Raw genomic sequence first — 22,620 nt, forward strand, 5'->3', positions numbered from 1 at the left:
TAGCTTAAGCACTGAGTCCTGTTGACTCTCCCCTACTTTCAACACTGTGGCTCACATCCATGTAATATGACTGCAACACTTGTGTACAATCAACTTTTTTACATGAAAATATGTGTCAAACTATTGACAGATACTGATTTGTATGCATAGATTTGAATAGACAAAGATTTAAATATGCCATGTAAACAGAATGAGGTAACATGTAACATAGTCACATGGTATTTTTTTTTATTTCACATAGCCATTCATCCTGTCTTTTTCTGTCTGAGGTGGACTGTGACTGTTGACACAATTGCAGTACACTTGAGTATGCGCAACATGCTGCCAACAGTGACAAAGCTCAGGAAATTCTCAACGTTCCTGTGAACTCAACGTGTTCTCCAATCTGTTGTTCACACATCCGCCAAAATTCTCACATCGGTGACCAACACAAATCCAACATAGGGCCTACACATCAGGGCTTCAGCTTTCAGTATAAGTCAGCAAGCCAACGATGCAACTACGACACATGCACAAAAAAAAAAAAAAAAAAAAAAAACAGAACATGTTTGATACTGTCTGTGAATGAATATTCCATGTAACCATGACAACACACTACACTTGACAAGTAAACAGTCAGTACCCAACAAAATGAGATGTTGTGTAAAGGCACAGGATTCCTCATGTGCTTCATACCCTGATACACTGAAACCTAACAATAGAAGAATGTGCCAGGTGTCCTGTCGAAACAAAGTTGAAGTGAATGAAGAATCAGAGTTGACATATAAATACAGGTGAACACAGATAGATAGAGACAGTCCTTTTGAATTGATCTTGTTATTGAATAGCAGGCAGTTGGGGGATAACTCCCTCAATCTGAAGTGCAGGGCTACCCCCTCTATCTCCCCAATAGCCCCCCCCCCCCCCCCCCCCCCCCAATCTGCGTCAATTACTGTGGGGCTTTTCATGTTGCTATATATTGTTCTGTGGTGCTGATTCATTGCTCCCACTCCAATACTGCACTGTTTGTTTATCATTGTAACATGAAATATTGGAATAATGTTATGGAATAGGTATGCATAACACATAATCTGCCTCACAAACAGCTTCCTCCTCTTGTCTCTCACCACCACCCTCCTGCATTCTCCCCCACTCACACAAATAAACACAGACACCTTTCACCATCCTGCTCAACCATGTTATGATGTATTTTACTTCTGTTTCACCAGAGATTAATTAAATTCTGAGAGGAAGTGTGTTGCCAGGCTCCTTGGATTCAAGCTGTTCTACAGCCTCTAAACGCTATGAGTATACATACTAAAAGCTTTACCAGAGGGACACAAATGCTTGGCACTGATTGAAAAGTGGCTTCATTCTGCCCAATGAAATTCTCAACATCCACTTAGTCATCCCAATGTCCTACACATTTAAAATCCCTCTTGCAGCAATTTCAGATGTTGTGGTACCACAGGGATATCACTGAAGACAGTGTAGTCAAACTCTTAAGACAAAAATACCAGATTATGAGTAACACACTAGATCTCATTGAATTAGATTGCATTAAGCATTGTCGTACCCAGAACAAAAGAAGCATTGTGCCAAATATCAAATGCAAATAATGGTGTTGAAAAAGAAACCCATCAACATGCACCATGACGGAAGAAATGGTAAATGTGTCATCTTAAAAAAAAATAGGATTTATGATTTCACAACACCTGTATGGTGACTCTATCTCTCTTTTAGATACTTTTATATTTAGATGTCAGGATTTTAATGGAAAATAATCAAGCTGTGTTTGTTTCTAAGCAATGGGTGTCACTTATTTCCAAACTCATCTTTCCCTGGAGATGAAGCCAGGGTAGGCGTGGGCAGAATGCTACACCTAAGCGGAGAGTGTGTGAACGATAGGGGTTACAGTGTGGTAGATGTGATCTCTGAAGAAAGGAAGTACTGCGCCAGTGAGGTTCAGAACTGCAGAATACTCTGATCTGAACTGGTGCAGCAAGAGTTCCACTTCCTTTTCTGTCTGCTGCAGTTGAATGCATGAGGAGAGTATGTAAATGAGATTCACAGGGCAAACCATATTCACGCGCATGGAATTCACAAGCATTGTAAAGTGCGGTGGGGGTATTTGTGGTGCTTGCCCAAAGGTGGAGCTGAGCCGTTTGCCCAGCAAAGCCAAAAGACCGAGATACCTGACATGGGAGACTCAAGCAGCTACTATCAGCAAGAGACTCCAAAGGGTGATATGACCCCCAGAGCAGTACGTATACCAATGAGACCTTTAAACAACAATACAAGCTAGGACTGGTGGCATAAGCAGCACAATTTCCCCCTGCTCACAGGATGGGCATCTCCAAGCACTGGGAGGCAAGTTACCGCTTTGAGACCACAGAAAGCAGAACTGGGAAAGTTAACATTTTAAAAGATGTTTCTTCTCCATTCCATTGAATCTGATGATTTTATAATATATTGTACTTTGATTTGTTGGACACAATTATTGGAATCAGAAAAAGGCATGCAGAGAAACCCGGGATTGGGGGGGGGGGGGGGGTGGAGAGAGAAAAGCGGCTCTGAGATCTGTTTGCAGCCGGCCCTTTTCCGGTCTACCTCAGTAATGGCCCCGCTGGAAATCCCCCTGCCTTTGCCGTAGTCTGGAGGTCACGTGACCGTGCTGCTTCCTCGTGGCCGCTGCTGGCCCCGTCGCCTGCCTACCGCCAGACACCGCCAGGACCCCGGCTGTCTCCTCTGCCTTTCCTCCCACTCCCTCCCCACTGTCTGTGTGTACTCAGCCTGGTGCAGCACAGGAGCCTGATGTCTGGGTATGCGCCTATAGTCCTTCACTGCAGGCCCCTAGCACTCCGTCAGGCCTGGGCCGAGCATGAAAGGGACGGCACATGTCCAGAGCGGAGGGCTGAGTGTGTACGCTTGTGCTGCACGCTGCTGCTCAGCAGTGGCTTTTAAAAAGGAAAAGTCATATCAATAATTGGGACAATTTCCTCCCATCTGGTTCTGATTGAGAAAGACGTAATGGCTAAACAGAAGGAAATTCCTGACAATAAAATTAATTATTTTACTGGATTTAACTCATGCGGAGACTTGTTTGCAGGGCTATAAATAGATTTTGGTCCAAAGAAGCATGTCCCCTTTACAAGTCTCCATAAGCAAGCCCAACAGAACGCTGCAGCAAGACAAAACACAGTGAACGGTGAGGCATCTTCAGATTCCGCTGAGGACGCCAGTGTTCTATTTTCAGGACAGCAATCATTTTGGGTCACACTCCTCCTACATGTATCCATTCATCTTTCGTTAAACAGCCTAGTGGTCGCGCCCTCTGTCTGGGACAGTCCGAGGCACCTGGGGGAGTGATTCTTATTGTTTGAGGGCAGAATGGTCACAGTCGTGCCCCCCCCCCCCCCCCACCACCACCCTCCGTGTCCCCCCACCCCCCGCCTCCTTCAGATACGCTGTAGCAGCATTGCTGCCAGGCCCCAGTCCTACTGCCTCTTCCCCTTGCTCATTTTTCATTTTTATTTAAATATAGCCCTCTCTCCCTCCACAGCTGCTCGCTGAGCTTTCCCACAGCCTGGAGAGAGGCTTGGAAACCAGTGCTGGTTTTGAGAGAGCTGGCTGCTGACTGAAGACTGATGAATGACCAAGGAGAGTGCTTTCATTATGTGGTGATAGTAACTGTTTTGTTCTTTTTAGTCAAACATCCTTCTGAAATCATATGTCCTTCCAGGAATATCTACACTAATTATAAATCCATAATAATTCCTGCGATTTTGCACTACGCAACCTGTGCCGCAGTGTAAGACAGAGGTTTTAACACGCTGGCAGGACATTGAAGCAGACAGGGAGACGGGGCTGTTCAAAGGTGACCTGGAAGGATATAGCTGTGACAGACACTGGTATAAAGGGAAAGTGCATTCCTCCAGTTGTCTCCTCCATCAGCTTATGTACCGTGACGTTTAGTCATAAATTAGGCATGCTGTCCTCCAGGGGCGATCGATGGGGAAAATCGATGGCGCTGATGTGTGCGGGACTTGACCTTCTGACCTGAACTCTGCATGTGTCTTTGTGTGTGTATGTCCGTGTGTGTGTGTGTGTGTGTGTGTGTGCGTGTGTGTGTGTGTGTGTGTGTGTGTGTGTGTGTGTGTGTGTGTGTGTGTATGTGTGTGTGTGTGTGTGTGTGTGTGTGTGTGGTTCACATGAAAGAGCAGGCTAAAAGCTTCATCCCTTGCTACAGCTTCTGACATTACTGACTGCTCATCTACTTGTGCTCTCCAAAAGCAATCAGTTCTGGGAGGGGCCTGCGGTCAATTCTCTGGAGGAAATGTGTACGGAGGAAAAAAAAAAAACTGCTGTTGGACCACAAAGTTCCCTCAGGGTGGCCTTGTGAACATGCTATTATTATTAGGAGGTGTAGCAGGTTTGAAGGTTAAGGGCGAAGCGTTTTAAGCTTTGAGAAGTGTTTGAAGATGGAGCTAAAATAGCTGTGTTAGGGTGGATGTGACAGAGCCACTTCCTTCCTGACTGAAGGGCCTTTTCATCCACCACAGTGTGGCCACTGTCTGCTCCCTGTTTGCAGATTGTTTATCTCAAAAGTAAGGCCTGACAATCTGACAGTAAGACAGATTTTAGTTCCTCTGAGCTCAGTTTACAGAGTCAGCACTTGATGGAAGTGCTGAGCCACATTACTTGTGATTGTGCTCTGGCTGAGAGGCACAACATGGGGTCATTAATGCAGACCATGTATAGATGACTGACCACCAGCCATCCCCTATATTCACATTCAATTCACTACCAGGGGACAGAAAAAAAGACTGCACTTCTGGCCATTGTAATTCGCTGCCTGTAATGTTTATAGAGCAGTGTCAAAGTCAAGGGTGTGACTTAAACTTAAATTTAAATTTTTACATTTTTAAACTTAATTTTTTTTTAAATTATACAGTGCTACACATTACTGTAGTGTAAAATGAACACTCCTGAAATTTGTGTAGGCCTCTTTATCTTCCTTTAAGAGCTATCAGGCCCTACACCATGGCCCCATTAATCCCCACCAAATGGTAAGTATTATTCCAGAAATGCTGTATGCTAACTCACTATATCCCAGCATTTACTGGATTTATGACATAACCTGTTTTGTTGCTTTGGTGTACTATAAAAATATCACAGATATATATTATTCCGCAGATACCCTAAAATAATTTTCAGCTATACAGACCCCTCTCATCTTGAGTGCAACCTAGACCATTCACCCAAGGCACTTAGATGAGAGGATATTTTGAATCCTGCTTACACACTGTGTGTGAAAGGCAGACATGTTCAGGAAGCACAAATTTAGCAAACAAAATGTCTGGTGTTTTACCCATGCTGGTGCCTAGATGGCACTAATGTGCAGAGGGTCTCAGAAGACCAGCACCAGAGCCAAATAAAACTGCAGCACACGCAAAACGCTGGTTCACTCACACAACTGCATAGGTAAACAGACCACTCATAGCAAAGACCTGACACACATGTAGACTGTACTCAAAGGACTTATTTCATCAAGGACAGCAGGCTATCCTACATGGTTACTGCAACACAAGGTAAGTCCTTTTCTGACGTCTAACAGAATCAAATTCACTAAGCTGTTTCTTGGGACTGCGTGAGGAAAAAAGAATAGAAATTCCTTTCATGATTAAATCTCAAATCCTGCATGTTTCTGTATGAAAACATTAGGCTAACAATTAATATAATAGTAACACTTACCAGAGGGAATCATAACATCTCTGCATTGTGGCATTTAGTTTGGTGGGACTTTGTTGCTCGTCATCTCTTCCATGTCTTTATCATTTTTAAACAGATTTGACAGACAATATAATACCCGTATTTCACACATATCTTCTAAATTCCTCAGCTATTTAAGTCTGTGCTAACTTTTATTTGAAAGTACAGTAAATCGTATACACAATCATGTGTTACCTGTAAGTGTTATACACAATTTTATTTTCCATGTAATAGGCATAGGCTGAGCTGACTTAAAAATACTGAAAACTGTACTTATAACAGAAAACAAAAAAATATTTTTTGTACAGAGAATGAGCTTACAGAGTCATAGAACTGTACATGAAGAGCACATCCACATTAAAGTACCTACTTTAAAAAGCAAAATGCCAAATATATACAAAACGCTTACCAACACACGTGAAAGGCATCATATTTTTTTCTGTTAATTTCCATGCCACTTCCAGGTCTCCAGTCTAAAACCTATCTCTGAACAATGGGTCTTTTGCTTATTTACTTACAAATACTGATATTAAAGAGGAAACTTTAAATAAATCTGGCAGATTCAGGTGTGTGTGTGTTGTGCTGTGTGTGAGTGGGTTTGTGTATGTGTGTGTTCTGTCTTTCATATCAGTTGTGCTGCAATCACAGTCCCTTTAACAGTGGAGTGCCACTGAACAGAAAGGAAGGAGGTACTCACACAGCTGCATACAAACAGAAGAAATTGTCCACACTGTGATTCAAATAGGCAGGCTTATCCTGCCAAGCAGGAAGCCCCAAAAGACAGCAGACTGGCTTGGGGAGTTTGGCCACACGCTGGGCACACCTTTGAATCCCACTTGCTTGCCCTCATCTAATAACTCACATCCTGGAATCCCTCCTGCAGTCCAGATTCTATATGGCTGATGAAAGATGATACAGGCCAGTATCTTTTACTTCAAATTAACAGATGAAATGATGCAGTAATTTCCTGGAGCACAGTGACACAGATAGCTGTATTGGGATCAGGGATGTAAGGTAGGTGGTACAGTGAATGAGCACACATACTGATATAGGCTGAACAACCAGCTCTCATATCACAGTTTTCCTGAGGTCCAAGAGTCACAGGAGCGCGACTCCTCCATATATGTCAAATATTGATCCATTATGTTTTACAAAAAAGCATTGAAAGTTGTGCAAAAGCTTGTGTAATGTAGACTGATTACTGCAATTCTATGGGGACACATTAGCTCAAAACAGCAGAAAAACACAGACGTTTGAGATTTGCTTGAAGAAGTCTAACTACTGAAATGTACCAAATTGATGAAGTGTGTGTATGTATTGGGGAGGGGGGAGATATGTATGTGTTTGTGTGGTTTGATACCATGTTGGAGGTTTTGGACAAAATAATCACAAAGGAAAAGCTGGGGACGAGAAAAGACACATGAAAGCTTGCCATTCTCCTGCACCCCAAGTGCCTCTCGTGTCCTGAATGGCCTCAAAAGATGTCAAATCAATCTTTCATGCACAGAAAGCTTGGCTCCCAAAGCACAGTACTCATTGTAATACCCTGAAGTAGAAATTCATTAGGAAGTGCAGAAGGGGAACACTGATTGCATTCTGGTCTGCTCACTCTGCAGCCGGGTGATGCAATGGCAATGCTTCTGGTAAAAGACACTCCTCCTCTGGCCACCATGTACTTTCAATCCCACTAACTCAGCTGGGGAACTGAGAAAAATAACAGCCCACTGAAAATAAAGCAATTGTCGTCCAACAGACTATTTATCACCAGCAGCATCCAAGATGCACTGAAGGCTGAGAGTAGTCTGGAGACATGGACACACACAATCACAGACATCTGCACACACACTAATACACACACACAGACATGCACATGCGCACAGACTTACACAGACATTCACACACATGCACATTCACGTATGGACACGTTTACTCAGCAAAGTTCATAAGGTGCTTTGAAGGCATAAACCTAGTCTTTTTTCAGATAACTCCACTGACCGTACGCAGTGCATATATGCACACAGACACACACACACACACAAACTGTGAAATATGTTAAATTCTTTGCTACAACCTCCACGACATTTTTCTGCATGGCCTCTGTGAGCGTATTTACTCGTGTTACCTGTGAGGAGACCTCAGTCAGCTGTATGGCACTCTGACATTCTTCACAGTGCCTCTACAGTCCAAAGTTGGGCTTTGAAGCACCGGTCATGACAAGGTGCAGGGCGACTTGAATGCTGGGGCGTAACTGGATTTGGGTTGGGGCCTAAACAGGCCTTGCTGGGCCATGCTGGTTCAGCTCTGTGCTGGTTGGTAAGGAACCCTGGATCTCATGCCCTGCCAATCCTCACTCCCATCCCACTCAGCTCTTCCTGCCTAGCCTGGCAGGGCTCCACACCCACAGCTCATACAGTTAACACAGCTACTCCCCAGCCCCTTCCAGCTGAAAGGGCCAGTCTGTTTCCTTATGGAAATTACTGTAGCAGGGCTTTATAAATATACGGGCTGTCCATACAGTTGCCAAACTTGTATGACTAATCATCAGCATACAAAATACTTACATTGTCCTATTAAATGTATAAAGCTGAGGTCATACCAGTTACTGTCCTTACATGCACTGCAGCAAGAGCCCAAAAAAAAAAAAAACCATATACAGGAAAAACTGTATTACAGGCTCCACTACATTAGACTAGGAGTCTAACCTGTGCTGTGCTACACTGGATTATACTGATCCATTCTATTAAGAAATGTTTTCTGACTGGTATGGAAAGAAGCCTCTCTTTTCAACACTGCTGAGGAGAGAGTCAGCAGGGTTTTCACAGGCTTTACATTCTCACAGCTGCCTGGACAAAGGAAAGCCACCATTTAGTTCATCAACCCAGCTCTCTGTTCAGTTGGTTCCCAGCCTTCCTGCTCTCTCCCGCTTTCTTACTCTATTCCACTCACTCTTTTTTCAATGACTGCAGCTTTGCTAGACCGCTGCCACCACTGGCACCATAAGCACAAATCATAATAAAGGAGATCCTGGATAAACAGCGTTGGGTTAAACATTATTTTGACAATCTGTGTCTCTGTTCTGACCTGAAATCACCTTGGGTGATTATTATTGTGGTGTTTTGTTTTTAACCAGTGATTAATATGGATGTGTTTTAATCTATTCTATGGGCAGTCAGTCATTGGCACTTAGAAAATGGATGTTGGGCACACCCAATAATGACTCTAATACTATTACTGCTGTCTGTTCAATACTTGTGTGATAATTAGTGTACACTTAAACAATGAGATGGTCCATTAATGCCCACCATAAATCACACAGACACAGTATTCTCACAGCAATACCACTGCAGTGTATAGTCATGTTTGAATGAGTCAGTTCATGCAGGCATAAATTGATAAATGTGTGTAGCTCCACCCAGCAGTCTTAAACGTCCACCAATGATATGTCTGAGGACTCATGAACTTTAACCTCTGTGTAGTCTGTCCTCTCCCTTTCCCTAATTCTTCCCTCTCCCTGATTTGAGCCATGTTTGTGTGTGGTGCAATTTTGGAATATTAAAAAAAAATAATTTAAAAAAAGCAAAACACATTGATAAAAAATTGAAACTTCCACCCTTTGTTATAGAAGAGAAAAAGAACCATTGAGCCCCCGCAGCCCCCCACCAGCACATACAGACCCACACTTGCCCTTTGTGGCCATCTGGAAAGGAGACTCATTTTGATCTTATCTCATAAAATCACTACAGTGTGAGCCTTTATAGCAAAGAAAAAGAGCCCTTTCACACTGTACTTGCATAATTTACGACATAATCATAGCCGCCCACACTCAGGTTCTCAAATTACTTACAGCCACTAGTGTGTTTCAACATTGTTTTGGCATTGTAGATAGATACAAGACACATTCATTTTTCTCCCTTCACTGAAGTCTGGTATCACAGGGTTATAAAAATTATATCCATATCCACCATGATTTATACCAAAGGCACCAATGCTGAGAGATATATTTTAGACTCTGTAAACATTAGATTCATCACATTTCATCTTACAGTGGTCATTCACAGTTTGGTTAAATGACTGTTTCAATGAAAGAAAAAAAATCAAGAAGTGTATCACTTACCATAATCGAAATCCATGTAATGCTCCTGTAGGAAATATACGCATGCATGCACTCTCTCAGCCGACACTCCCACGGAGGGCCAGATCGCCTCAGGGAGCTGCAGAGTGAAGAAAACCTCCCATGTTTCTGTACCTCTACATATGTAACTGCATGGCACTACAGCAACATGCCTTTCCCTCATGTATGTGCATGACCCTGTGTAAGCTCGTCATGGGAGCATGTAAACAGACAAGCAGCTGCACTTTACTTCACCCTGCACCGTACTGCAGATCAGCTGGAAAGAAAAACACCCATTACTCAGAGGGCCCGGGAGCAGTGGAGCTTGAATGCATACGGCAGGGAACATCTAGATCGCTGCAGCCAGCGGGTGGTTGCGGCTGTTGACCCCTGTAACAGAGAGCAGTCAGAGTCGTTAATTGGTTCTGAGGCTGCCAGCAGGTCATGGGGATGATGCACTGGTGGGTATGGAGGGACACAGGGTTGTGCTATTCGAGTATACGGTGCTCTGCATGCAACAAGCATGAGTACCAAGATGAGATTTTCGGGTAAATAATTAGAAATGAAAAGAAGCTAACAGATGGGAATTAGGTCCAATAAGTAGTAATTTATCGCACTTTATTCCCTATCTGTTAGCTTGTTAATAACTAAAATAATAAAGTACCTTCACTGCATTTTCTAGGATTGTGTCTTTTAAATGTTTTTTTCACAGATCAGACTGTGAAGGGGAACACTGTCATCCAATCAACAGGATTTGATTCTGTTCTTTCTTTCTGACATTTCCCTGGATTATGCACAATGAATGAAGTAATGTCAATATAATTTAAATGTCAACCGTCATAACTTCTGCATATCTGCATTTGGTCTGAATGAGGATGTTTTTAAATAATTTGACATTTTATATGAGCTGTCTAAATATATTTGCAACAAATACAACATATTCAGCTCTTTGTCTGAATGGATTTGAGGACAACACTAGACACGAATTGCAATGATGTGGCCCAGAATGTGATGACCCACAGTCACTGCCTGCTCCAAAACAGCACCTACAGAGAAGCCGGGAGCAGTGTGTTCCGAGTATGAAATTTATGCTCAATCAATATTTTGATACGAAAGGGCATGAGGACTGTCAAAGCTTTCCTGGGCAGGAATTCAGGCCCAATCAATATTTAACGGGAGAGGGCATCAGAGGTTATCAAACCAGTTTCAGGACTGAGGCACAGAGGGAATCTGCAGTGAGCAGGGATACCATTTCCTCCCATCGCAACTGCCTCCACTCCCCCTTTCCTATTTACTGCATTCACCATATGTTTGTGAATCCCCTCTCCGTCTCCCTTCATCTCTCTGTCTCTTCTATGGTCTGCTCGGCTCACCTTCTCCCTCCCCCACTTTACTGCCCTCCTTCTCCATATGCAGGCACATTGGCGGCAGGCCTGAAGTGCATGGCACCTGATTGGCTTTCACCAACTACAATGGGGAAATGTGGGCGTTCCCTATTACGTGGCGGCCTCTGATCTTTGAATGTACTTGACCCTGCAGGAGTGCTGTGGTGGATTTTGGAACTGATTACTGCTTATCCGCATTAGCAACTGCAGCTCTCCTTCAGCGCCTTTGGATAAATGTTATGCAGAGTGGAACTCGTCATCGATTTTCTTCAAAGGGCCACATACCGGCCACAGAATGCTCAATGCGTGCCTTGGGAGGAGCATGGTGTTGTAGACATGGGAGAGAGAGTGAGACAGTGAGAGAGAGCTGTGCTGCTCCAGTATTATCTTGGAGGACCTGTATTTCACTCTATACCACCCAGAGACAAGATTTACTTAGTCAGGGAGGTGCTACTGAGCACTTAAGCATATACATGTACAGCATGAAATTGAGCACTATGAACAGAATAAGAATGAACCGCGAGACATGTCCTGAGATACTGGGTAAATGCAAGATTACCTTCACCAAGAAGTGGACTGAATTACCAAGGAGTCCCTTACCAGACAGTCTGATTGCAAGTGGGAAAATGAATCATGCAGCTAGCCATGACTGTGACTGACTTAAATAAAGACTATAGGGCTCCTGAGTGGCTCAGCCAGCTGAGGTGCTCGTTTCAAGTAGAGTCCAGCTATGTCATTAGCCCACATTGACTAAGACCCCACAGTGGCAGAACAAGTTGGCTTTATTTCACTGGGGTAGGAATGGATACTTTAGCAGGGTCTCCTCATCTCTTCTTTGCTGTGACAGTTTTGAAGTCCCTCAAGTGATATCATTGGAGATGCACCTGTACTCCAATTGGCATTTGTCCTGCTGTAGTACACTGTGAGACTTGCAGTGTGAAAAATTGGCATTGGCTACGTGAGTGTATTGGAGGATTGCACTTCAGTACTCCTGCATGAGCACAGAGAGAGTGTGAAGAGATGAAGCTAGTGTATAGTCTACACACTGAACACTATATCCCAAACTAGGTGAAAGTGGGAAGTATCATAAAACTGAAAATACTGAAAAAAAACTACAGTACAGACACTAAGGCCACCTCATGTCCTGGCAGCCAAAACATTGCCTGGGTCATTTCCGAACTAAAACAATATTGTTTTTTTTTTTCAAAAAGTAACATCACCCTGTAATTGACTGCCAAATATTGCTATGACTAAATTCTTTGTGATTAAATGGGTCCTGTTAAGGTGCAACCCTCTTTCTTACTTCTCTGAATGCATCCTGGGCATTGTTCCAGCTAGGGTGCTTAGATGTAGGAAGTTCTGGGTATGAATTTGATTATAATACTAATATTAATGACAAACAACTACTAGTATGTTAACCTCAGGTAAGTTGGCACTCCTTTGGAGCTAGTGTAGGTTTAAGCTGAATGTCAGGACTCCGGTTAGACCTGCAGCCTGGGGAGGTAGCATGTGGCAGCATGATCCCTGACACCCACGCAACACACTGTCACACTCATGACAGCCAGGTTCCCACTACTTCAGCTTATTGAAGTTGATACGAAGAAAATAACAAGCTCCCAAACATCATTTCACTAAACTGGGTCCACATGCACCATATTGGCACATTTACTCACCACTGACATGTAGGAACTTTCATACAGCGGGTGTACAAGCCAACAGTCATTCACCTGAATCAAAACAGTCACCAGATCATCACTCACACATGTGGAATGGGGTTCCTCTGGGCACCCCCTCAGGGAAAACACTTCATTCACCTTTCAGATGAATCATTTCACTTTTCCACAACTACAGGTGGACAACATTTAATGAGTCCATTAAAAATGAACAACAAAGAGATGCTATATGTATATTCCTGCTGTAAGTCAGTAACTATGCAGCAATGGGGAATTTAATCTTTTAAAATGTTTGAATAAACAAATGAACAAACTACACTGCAATTTCAAAACCAAAATCCTATCAAATAAATACATCATGATACAAGATGGTGATAGCCACCATGTTGCCTGTGTGGGTGTATTTTTGACTCAACGTCAACAGAAACTGCAGTGAAAATAACTGCACCTGTTGTTCACAAGAAAGGCCTCATTTCAACAAGTGTGCTACACATGGGCTGCAGCCACTATTTTTTTCTTTGTGAAAAATTTTGAAAAAAAATGAAAACAAAAATGGGAAAACAATTTTTTGAGGGGTTGTCATTTGCTTTCTTTTTCTACAGACAGCAGAGGCCTTTGCCACATGACAAAATTGACCACAGATAACAATGAAAGGGTTGGCAGCGGGCAGAATGACTGTATGGGGATTAACACAGTCATCATACTGTTTACATTTATGAAAAGGGCCATTGTAGTCTTGAGCAAACGGGGACCTAGCACTGCACTCTGTGAGTGAACCTATACTCTGGATTGGTCCAGACTGAAGCCTGGCTCTTCGACTTGTTATTTTTTCGTCCACTATCCACTTAGCAATGATGGCCATAGGCTCTGTGGTCTATTGGGCATGTCTTCACATCAAAGCAGAGCTTATGTCTTTTGAAACAGTCTGGTCAGGGGGTCAAATGGAGGCTCAGCGCTGTGCCTCACACAGACTCATGCGGGCTGCAGGTCAGGAGGCGGCACCCACACCAAGGCACTCACTGTAGGCTTTGTTACTGTGTCAGGGCCTGCTGGAAAGGCTACACATTACTGGTCACTTACAAAAAAAATGGGAAAGAGTGAAAGTTTCCTGCAGTTTTGTGAGGGTCAGCACTGACGTTTCCACAGACTGGAACAATCTGTGTCAGATGAGTCAGTGAAATCAATAGGAAGGGAGAAAAAGGTGTGTTACAGCTGCAGTATGAACTCTTTGGCACATGGTGCAAGCCTGTGCAGGGCACATACTGATCTGGGACTGAAACAGATCCATAACCACTACTAATCACAATCCAAATATAGAATAATATGCAAAGAGCATGGAAGCCAGGAAAGCAGGAAATATGGTTTTAATTTGCATTAGATAGGAGCTGCTTTGTTACTGTACATACTTTTTATCTCCTCTAGGACTGATCACAATAATGCCTTGCTCAGGAAAATTTCTAACTGTGCTGCAAAGGTCCTAAGTAATGAGCCCCCTATCCACCCAGTCCTGGCACCTCTCTTCTGGTTGCCAGTGAAATTCTAGGGCTGATTTGTTGTTAGTATTTAAAAGGTGCAGGCCCTTCCTTTCTGGAAGACTTGCTCTCCCCTAAAGAATCACTACGCTCTCTGAGGTTGAATAGCTCCAGACTTCTCCATGTTGCATGGATCCAACTGTATTCCCAATGGTGGGATCATGCTCACTTTTTTGTTTTTTGCTCACTGGCAGAAACCGCAGGAATGACCTCCTGACCACCTTAGAGTTCCCCAGTCAACCCCCATTCCTTTTAACTCGTTACTTAAAACACATTTTTATTGCTTAGCTCTTTAGGGAACCTGTTTTTTAAACTATCTTGGCTTTAAATGATCTCTTATAATTGTATTGCTTTCCCTGGGCTGTGCTTCCATTTGCTACTTAGTGCTTGTTGAATTAAATTGTTGTTTTATCCTTTTTTAATTTAATCTATTTAACATAGTTGTAAAGCTCTTTGAAATGTTGGTTTAAAATGACGAGTTTTTTTTTTTTTTACATGTAATTACATTATTTTACATCACATTCTACATCATTGGCAACATTGCTCAGCTCTAGATATACTGTAGGTAGCCAGTTTACCTTCATTTTTTTGCCTTAATATGAGCTGATTTGTCTTGAATTTGAAGTAACAGCACCCATTAGTATAACATTAAGCCACTTTAGCTAACCCCTGGATCTAAAGTAAGAAACACAAATAGACCTGTGAGTGCACTGTATGAAAATTCCCCAATTTCAGTGTGAAGTAAAAATGCTGGTTAAAAAATAAGGTTTATGTGGATGCATGCAAAAGGAACTTGTTCATCTTAATATAATAAGAAGAAGTGGTGGGAACATTTTTCTTTTAATATCAAAGTTATGTTCATGTAGGCATTCCTTGCTGCAAAGGAGTCACTCATTGTAACCAAACCACACACTGAAAAAGTCTTAAACAATCCTCATTGTGGTGCTAGGTAACAAATGAAGAAAACATCAAAAGACTCTCAAGCTTTTTATGCTGTGTGCTATGTGTAAGCCTCAGCCTGAAACTGGAGCAAGCTCTGCAGGTGAGGTGCAACCAAGTCTATTGCTGCTGAAGGGCAGTGTGTGGGGGGCATGTCAAGATGCACAGAGATGTTTCTCACCATTCTTCTTGTCTTTCCAATTACTAACCAGGACTGGTCATAATGAGGGCAACACTTGGAGGAAGGACCCAGATGTCAGATCCACTGGGACCACTGTCCAGACAACGCCACAAATGAAGCCAATGTCAACAGACAACCGTTGAGCAGATTGTCTGGATTTAGAAGGTGCCCATCTAGTCCCCCCCCCCCCCCCCCCCACCGGCTGCCATGATTTGTAATCATGCTTGTTACAATCAAACAAAAACAACATGGGGTGGCTTATCTTCAAGTCAGAACCCTGGAAAAAGTCCCAGCAGCATGTGCCAGGACAGTTAGGGCCTAAACAAAGGACCTCATCACGGTGCACTGCTGTGCCATGACCCAACTCTGTGGAAAAGAAAGGATGCCCCCTGTTTTTGGAGACCCAAAGCTGGAGGAGACTGATGAACACATTAAAATAGTAAGTGCCAAAACCTCCATCCCTGGACACTGAAAACAAACTGCAGTGGCTCTGCTCTAGTAATACACATAGTTCTGTACATGAATAATCATTGCACTGGATGTCTTCTCTTTGCCTGCACAAAGAATAACACACCAACGTTGCATGCAATTAAGCCATTTACTCCTGCTTAACAAAATACTCAGCTATTCAAATACCAATTATGTGATTGATTGCATCAGTATTTCACATAGCTGTGATTCACATATTCTCAGAGGTGTTTGTCATCTGGGGGACACAGATTCCTGCTGCCAATGAAAGATTATTCAAACATTCACAGATACGGGTGTTGCAACTGTAGTCTTAAAAACACAATCAAGTGTTCCAGTTACAGGTATCTAGTAGCTTCTCCCAATTACAGTGATCATTTACCAGTTATTTTCTGGATGGGGCTCTGAATGCTGCTGCCTAGGTTAGCAGCAATATTAATTTAATGGTTTTGAAGATCATCCAATCATGTGAGCAGTAATCATTACAAAGTAAGGCCTTATAATGTTAGTGTATGATTGAGGCTCAAGTAAAACTGGTTTCTCTTCCCCATCTGAAAACCTTTATCTGAGTATCCCCGAATTTGGGGTATGACAAACAAGCTGGATCAATAGTTTAAGTATTCCTAATGAGACATGGCTAGATTACTGGAACCTATTAAAATAAACACGCTCAAACTGTGTTTTGATCTCCAAGACCACAGTGCGGGAGCATGGCTTTTAGCTAATGAATCACACTGCGGCATTTGCTGTGTCAAAACCTGATATGTGCTTTCCCTCTAGACAGGCAATCTATTCCTGGCTGGTCAATAGTGTTGCGGTGATTTGTAATGTGGTGAAGACTGCCTCCTCAGGGCTATCCTTTGTGGATCGCTGCTGAGAGGAGAGGCGGGGGAGGAGGCGGGGTTTGCGGGCAGCAGCCTGCAGATGAGCACGATGATGTGTGCTGACTTGCCTTTACACCAGCCATCCCAAATTGACCAGCTCCATCACGCCGGGAAAATGGGAGTGGTACTGTGGGTAGAGGCCTATGTGCAAATACAGCGGTGGCATCCCTAACATACATATGCATTTACCAACAATGACCAGGAGCCCACATCGGTGGAATGGATTGTCTTTGTTCAGCGGGGGAGAAGACAACTGTGGGTCCCTGTGGGTTACTCAGATGGAATCATGAGGATGCACCTGTCCTCCAATGGAGTTTGCTTCCTTTTGGATCATGGGACTTTTAGTGTGAAAAATAGTCATGGCAGGCATGTGCATGAATCGGATGATTGAACACTCCTTGGCCTGCACTCCTATGTGGGTTCAATGATTATTGCTGTGGTTGTGAGGAGAGATGAGATTAATGCATAACTGGTTAATATTGAAGAGCTGCGTGAAAAGGGAGTTGCAAATTGCAAAAAAAGAAGACACAACCATGGATGTATGCATATAAGCACACACACTCATATACACAGAATCTCTCTCTCTCTCTCTCTCTCTCTCTCTTTCTTTCTCTCTCTCTATCACACACACACACACACACACACACACACACCTGAGTGGTCCTTACAGACCCCAGCCTACTCTAGCAGGCTTCTTTCCCAGGAACCCAGTGGCCCAGTCCATCAGACCTGTTTAAATATTAAATGCTTCAGACTGCCAGGGAGGATACTGTACTCATGTGGCACTCCCTCCATTTATGCTCACATAAAAAAGTATCATACACATCATCTTGCCGACATGAGGAGTACTAATGGAATTAGCTCCATTATACTGCCACTCAATGGATATTAAGCAGGAAAACAAAAATCTTAATGTGTATCTTCTGAAGAAGTCCATTAAGTCTACTGTAATAATTTAAATGCCTACATCACACTGGTCAATTTGGAATGCATTCTAAATAACCCAAATGCTGTAAAAAAAAAAAAAAAACTTTGGAGAGTGGTGTGGATTAACTGTTTTTTTTCCAGTGAGATTAGCCCTTAAAGTATTCAGAAACATACATGCTATGTATTTTTTTCCTGACTTCAATTCCAGTCCTGTCTTAAATTTGACTTTGACTGACTTTTCTGCTCATTAAATGGGATTACACTGACAACCAACTGATTACTATTTAAATTGCTAATAGCATTTTTCAGTTAATTACTCATGCAAGTAGTTGTTGCCAGCAAGAAAGACAGAATACAGTAGGTCATGCATCATGTGAATTCATGACTTCTCAAATGTTCTACCATGGTACAGAATGCAATGCTAAATGCAAGGGTGTAAAATACACAGCTGGGAATAGCATTCTGTACTGATAACTATATCATGCCGGTGACACATTGTACCCTACAGAACTGTTACTGAATGCCATGATAAAATGACTGGCTGGTGCAACAGGTTTTTTAAGACTGAGTGCCTAGCTTAATTAAATAATTTTCACAAGACAATATACCCGAACAGGTCAGTGTTTCACAGGGGAAGAACATGTTCAGAGGAAAGCATTCATTTGAGTCACATGTTAGATCATCAGTCGTACTGTAGGTTGTGTTCACTTATGCAGATTTGCTTTGAAGGGATTCTCACTTTGTATCATCTTTGAACTCTTAGGCATATGTGAACAAAAACATGTCTGCCCCCTCCCCACTGCCCAGAGCCCATGTTCTTGTGATAAATTGAGCAAAAAATGTGAGCACTGCATTTTTTTGTGTTGAGAGGAAGGAGTTATACAGTTTTTATTTCTGTCAATTTCTTTCCACAGCCAAGAGCAGTAAAATACAATATCTTAATAATCACCTTCAGTTAGCAGGGTATTATATTAGGCTGTAGCGTAGGTCCTCTTTTTCTGTCCAATAGGTTTTTTCGTTTGCCTTGGTGCTCATGTCTTGTTACCATAGCATCTTTCCTCTTCCAGGGCTCCCTCGCTGATTCATGTTGCTGTGGTTCTACAGGAAACAGCTTGCCAGAAGAGAGCCACTAGCACATCGCAGTCATCTTTCATTGAATGCTGGCAGTCCCTCTCCTCAGTGAGACCCAACAGAACACACAATTCTGGCAATGATTTTCTGACTTGCCAGAAATGGAATCGGTCTACAGACAATGCTCTTAGCTTGTTAGCTTCAAACATATTTCAATGCCCTCTACCCCTTGAAGCTGAGGTGCAATTTCAAAGGATTATTACCAAGCGTGAATCTGAGCTAAAATCATACTGTGTGTTCTAGGTTTTAAAAAGGGGCATTTAGTTGGGGTAAAGTGACTTTCTATACCATCATGTCAGAGGCTTTCATCTACAGAAACAGAATATCCTGTAACATGTTTTCCCTGTCACACATTGGAGTGATAAGTGGGATGATTGGCTGCAAGAGTGTTGTGACATGGACCAGATCAAACTGCATGCCATGCGTCGGTGGCAACATAAACTCAGGGAGGACTTTAACCTTGTTGGTTTAAAAAAGAAATTAAACAAATATGGATCTGGCATGTTTTGTGGCTGTTCAAATGTCAGTGAGCTCTCAGGAAAGACCTTGGAAAGACCTGCATTATCCTTGACTTAAAAAAACTCCGACTGTAAACACAACAAAGAAGTTTATCTTGTTTTCTTTAAAAAATTCTAAAGTACAAAATCCAATTTTTCGAATGAACAGCAAAACAGTTGCTGTTGTTGATGTAACCTGGTAGTCAAGGTCTCAACTGTGATGTTAATAGCTGTGTGAGCTTCAAGTAAGCATAGTTCATTCCTCATTGTACCCCTCCCTCTTGTTCCAACATACATCCAACAACATCATCGTTTTGTCCTTACTGAAAGAGAACATATAAGGGGGAAAAATACCCTGATGTGAATCAATCATAGTACCTCTTTTCTGTTCAATTTGTCTGAATAACACTACTCAAAATCATTTATTCCCATTTATTTTTTAAATTTCTGTCCATGTCCACTGCCATAACCCATACTATGTATGAGCAACATATATATACCAGGCAAACAATGACGTAATGAAGTTACGCTTAATACCAACATCCCCATGCTTCTCTGCCTCAGATACTATGTGTGCTCTGAGGGAATCTGGTATGGAGTGTGTAAGGGGGTGGAATACTTTACAGAGGAGACAAACAGCAATAATCCAAATGCAGTCTAGCCTGGATATGAGTTATACAAAATACTCCTTTCTGAGCTTTGTCCATGATTCAACAAGCATTTCTGAAGATCAAAAACTGGGACATGAAAGCAAAGGACAGAGTACCAAGAACCATGTCAATAATCCCCTTATGCCAGAATTGCTGACAAGTGGGTGCTTCCTCCATACCAGCAGCAATTTAAAATGCTTTATTCCAACAGCCTTTGTAAGGGCAAAATCTTACTGCCTCTGGCCTGTTCTTCGAATCTTCAAGGAATCCAAGAGTATGCGATTTGTTTCTGTTTTACGTGACCTTACAGATATCTGAGGGAGGTCTTGCACCACCCTCCAGAACAGAGGCAGAACAGAGAAGAGGTGGTGTGTAAAGGTCAGCTGCAAGTGGGCAGTGGAGTGATGCTAATACCACTCTGATTGGTGTGTGCTGACATCATGAGCCCAGACGGGCCCATGCGCTCCCTCACCTGTGCTTCCAAGCTCGCAGACACGCCATGCAATTAAACTGTCTGTCTGGCTGCAATTCAAAGGGCGTCCTCTGGAGTGTAAGGACCTTTACTGTAACCCGATGCCAGCAAGGGAGCGTTTGTACCATAGGCACTGTTGATTGGTAGTCGCTCTTTTGGCTGCTTCTGGAAGTGGGTCGACGTGACTTCCTGCCAGCGGTGGCACAGTGCGTTTGCTCAGTGTCTGGTGGGGTCAGGTCACAGACATTGGGGTGGGGGGCAGGGAGGGGGAGCTGTCACTGAGTTAGATGATGGGCCACAGCTTCTGCATGACATTCTCAGCACTCTGACATCCTCTAGTGGCAGGCGCAGTGAGGTGGCCCGATTTCCCTGTCCTCCTGGTCCCATCGGGTACATCTGCTGAGAGCCAACCATGGCCCTATGTAAGAATCAGAATGCTGTGCTATGCTGCTCAAATAGATGGGGAAGGGGAGGTTATTTCATTATTCCATTATTGCAGTAACTTAAGAGGAGATGCAAATATCTGAAAGTATCAAAGTATACTGTATCATAAAACACTTAAAGCAGATTCCTGAACATTTGAATGTGTTTTGAAGCAGCAGTGTGGCATATAGGCAGCAGTGTGGCGTAGCGGTAAGGCACAGGGCTTATAACCAAAAGGTTGCTGGCTTGTTTACCTGCTGGGTCACTAGTGTTGAACCCTTGGACAAGGTACTTAACCCACAATTGCCTCAGTAAACATCCAGCTGTAGAAATGGATAACATGCAAAAATTGTAAAATCTGTAAGTCACTCTGGATAAGAGCTTCTGCTAAATGACAATAATATAATGCAAAGTGACAAATGAAACATAATTAATAGAGAAACAATTCACAGCGTTGGTTATTAGATATCTATCCCCAAAGGATCTCAGATTAAATCAACTTCAAAAATGAGATATATTGTAAACTTTCAAAAAGACATGTGAAGGTAAAAAGTGGAAAATTAGGCCCGTTAGTCCCATTAGTCCGAAATATAGAAATTACGAAAGTTGGTAATGGTACACACCTGAATAAATTTAAACTAAATAAAATAAATTAAAACTATTTTATCAGGACTTAGACTGGACTAATGAACTTTTCCTCCAATCATTTTTTTTGAAAATAGAAATATATTCTATTTTTGGTTTCTACGTGAGATTGAAATCATAAAAATGTATTCTTGAGCATGAGAAAATTTAGGCAATGCAGTGTAGCCCTGACCATTGATTTATGTCAGCTTCTGTACAACCAAATTGTCAGTCATATTTTCACCACAATGACACTTAAGAGCAAAATGTCTGATGCAGACATCAGCATTTACTCAGGGCTGTCACTAAGAAATTATAAAAGGTGACTGTATGGTAACTGTATCTGTGAGACTATTATCACAGTGAAGGTTTGCCATTGGCAAGCCACAGACTGATAGATCAATGAAATGACACAGCAATGTCATGCCCTCTCAGTCTAAAAATGCACATTAGAGCCAACAGCACTCAAGGAAGCTTTGCCTCATCCACCACCCATTGGTTTTATTGGTCCTGAATACCTTGGACATCAATTGATCAAATTGTAGGTTTTACACCAGAAATACCAGGTGCAGCGAGAGGTCACAAGCAGCTCTGAGGGGTGCAAACTGGAAGTCTTGCCATGTGATCTTATGCAGCTATTTTATTCAAAAAGAACGGCAAATGACTTGACAAGGAGTAAATGACACAATAGTTGATCACAGCATCCTGTAAGTATTAACTTGTCAGTTAGTAAAAATGACCTCTGCATTTGACTTTTTTCCTACCTTACAAATGGCAACAAACATAATTTTTATACAAACAGAAACGAAAACACAAGAAAAACCTTCATTGCATTCATAAAATCTGTTAATAAAAACTCTTGCCTTGACTTTCAGTCATCACTAACACGGCTGCAGAGGGACTTCAAACTTTGACCCTTCTTCAGATCAAAAATGTCAGTGCATGTCCCTGGCCTAACCCCTGATGAATTCT

The sequence above is a fragment of the Megalops cyprinoides genome, chromosome 2 (assembly GCF_013368585.1).
Source record: "Megalops cyprinoides isolate fMegCyp1 chromosome 2, fMegCyp1.pri, whole genome shotgun sequence".
Classification (NCBI taxonomy): domain Eukaryota; kingdom Metazoa; phylum Chordata; class Actinopteri; order Elopiformes; family Megalopidae; genus Megalops; species Megalops cyprinoides.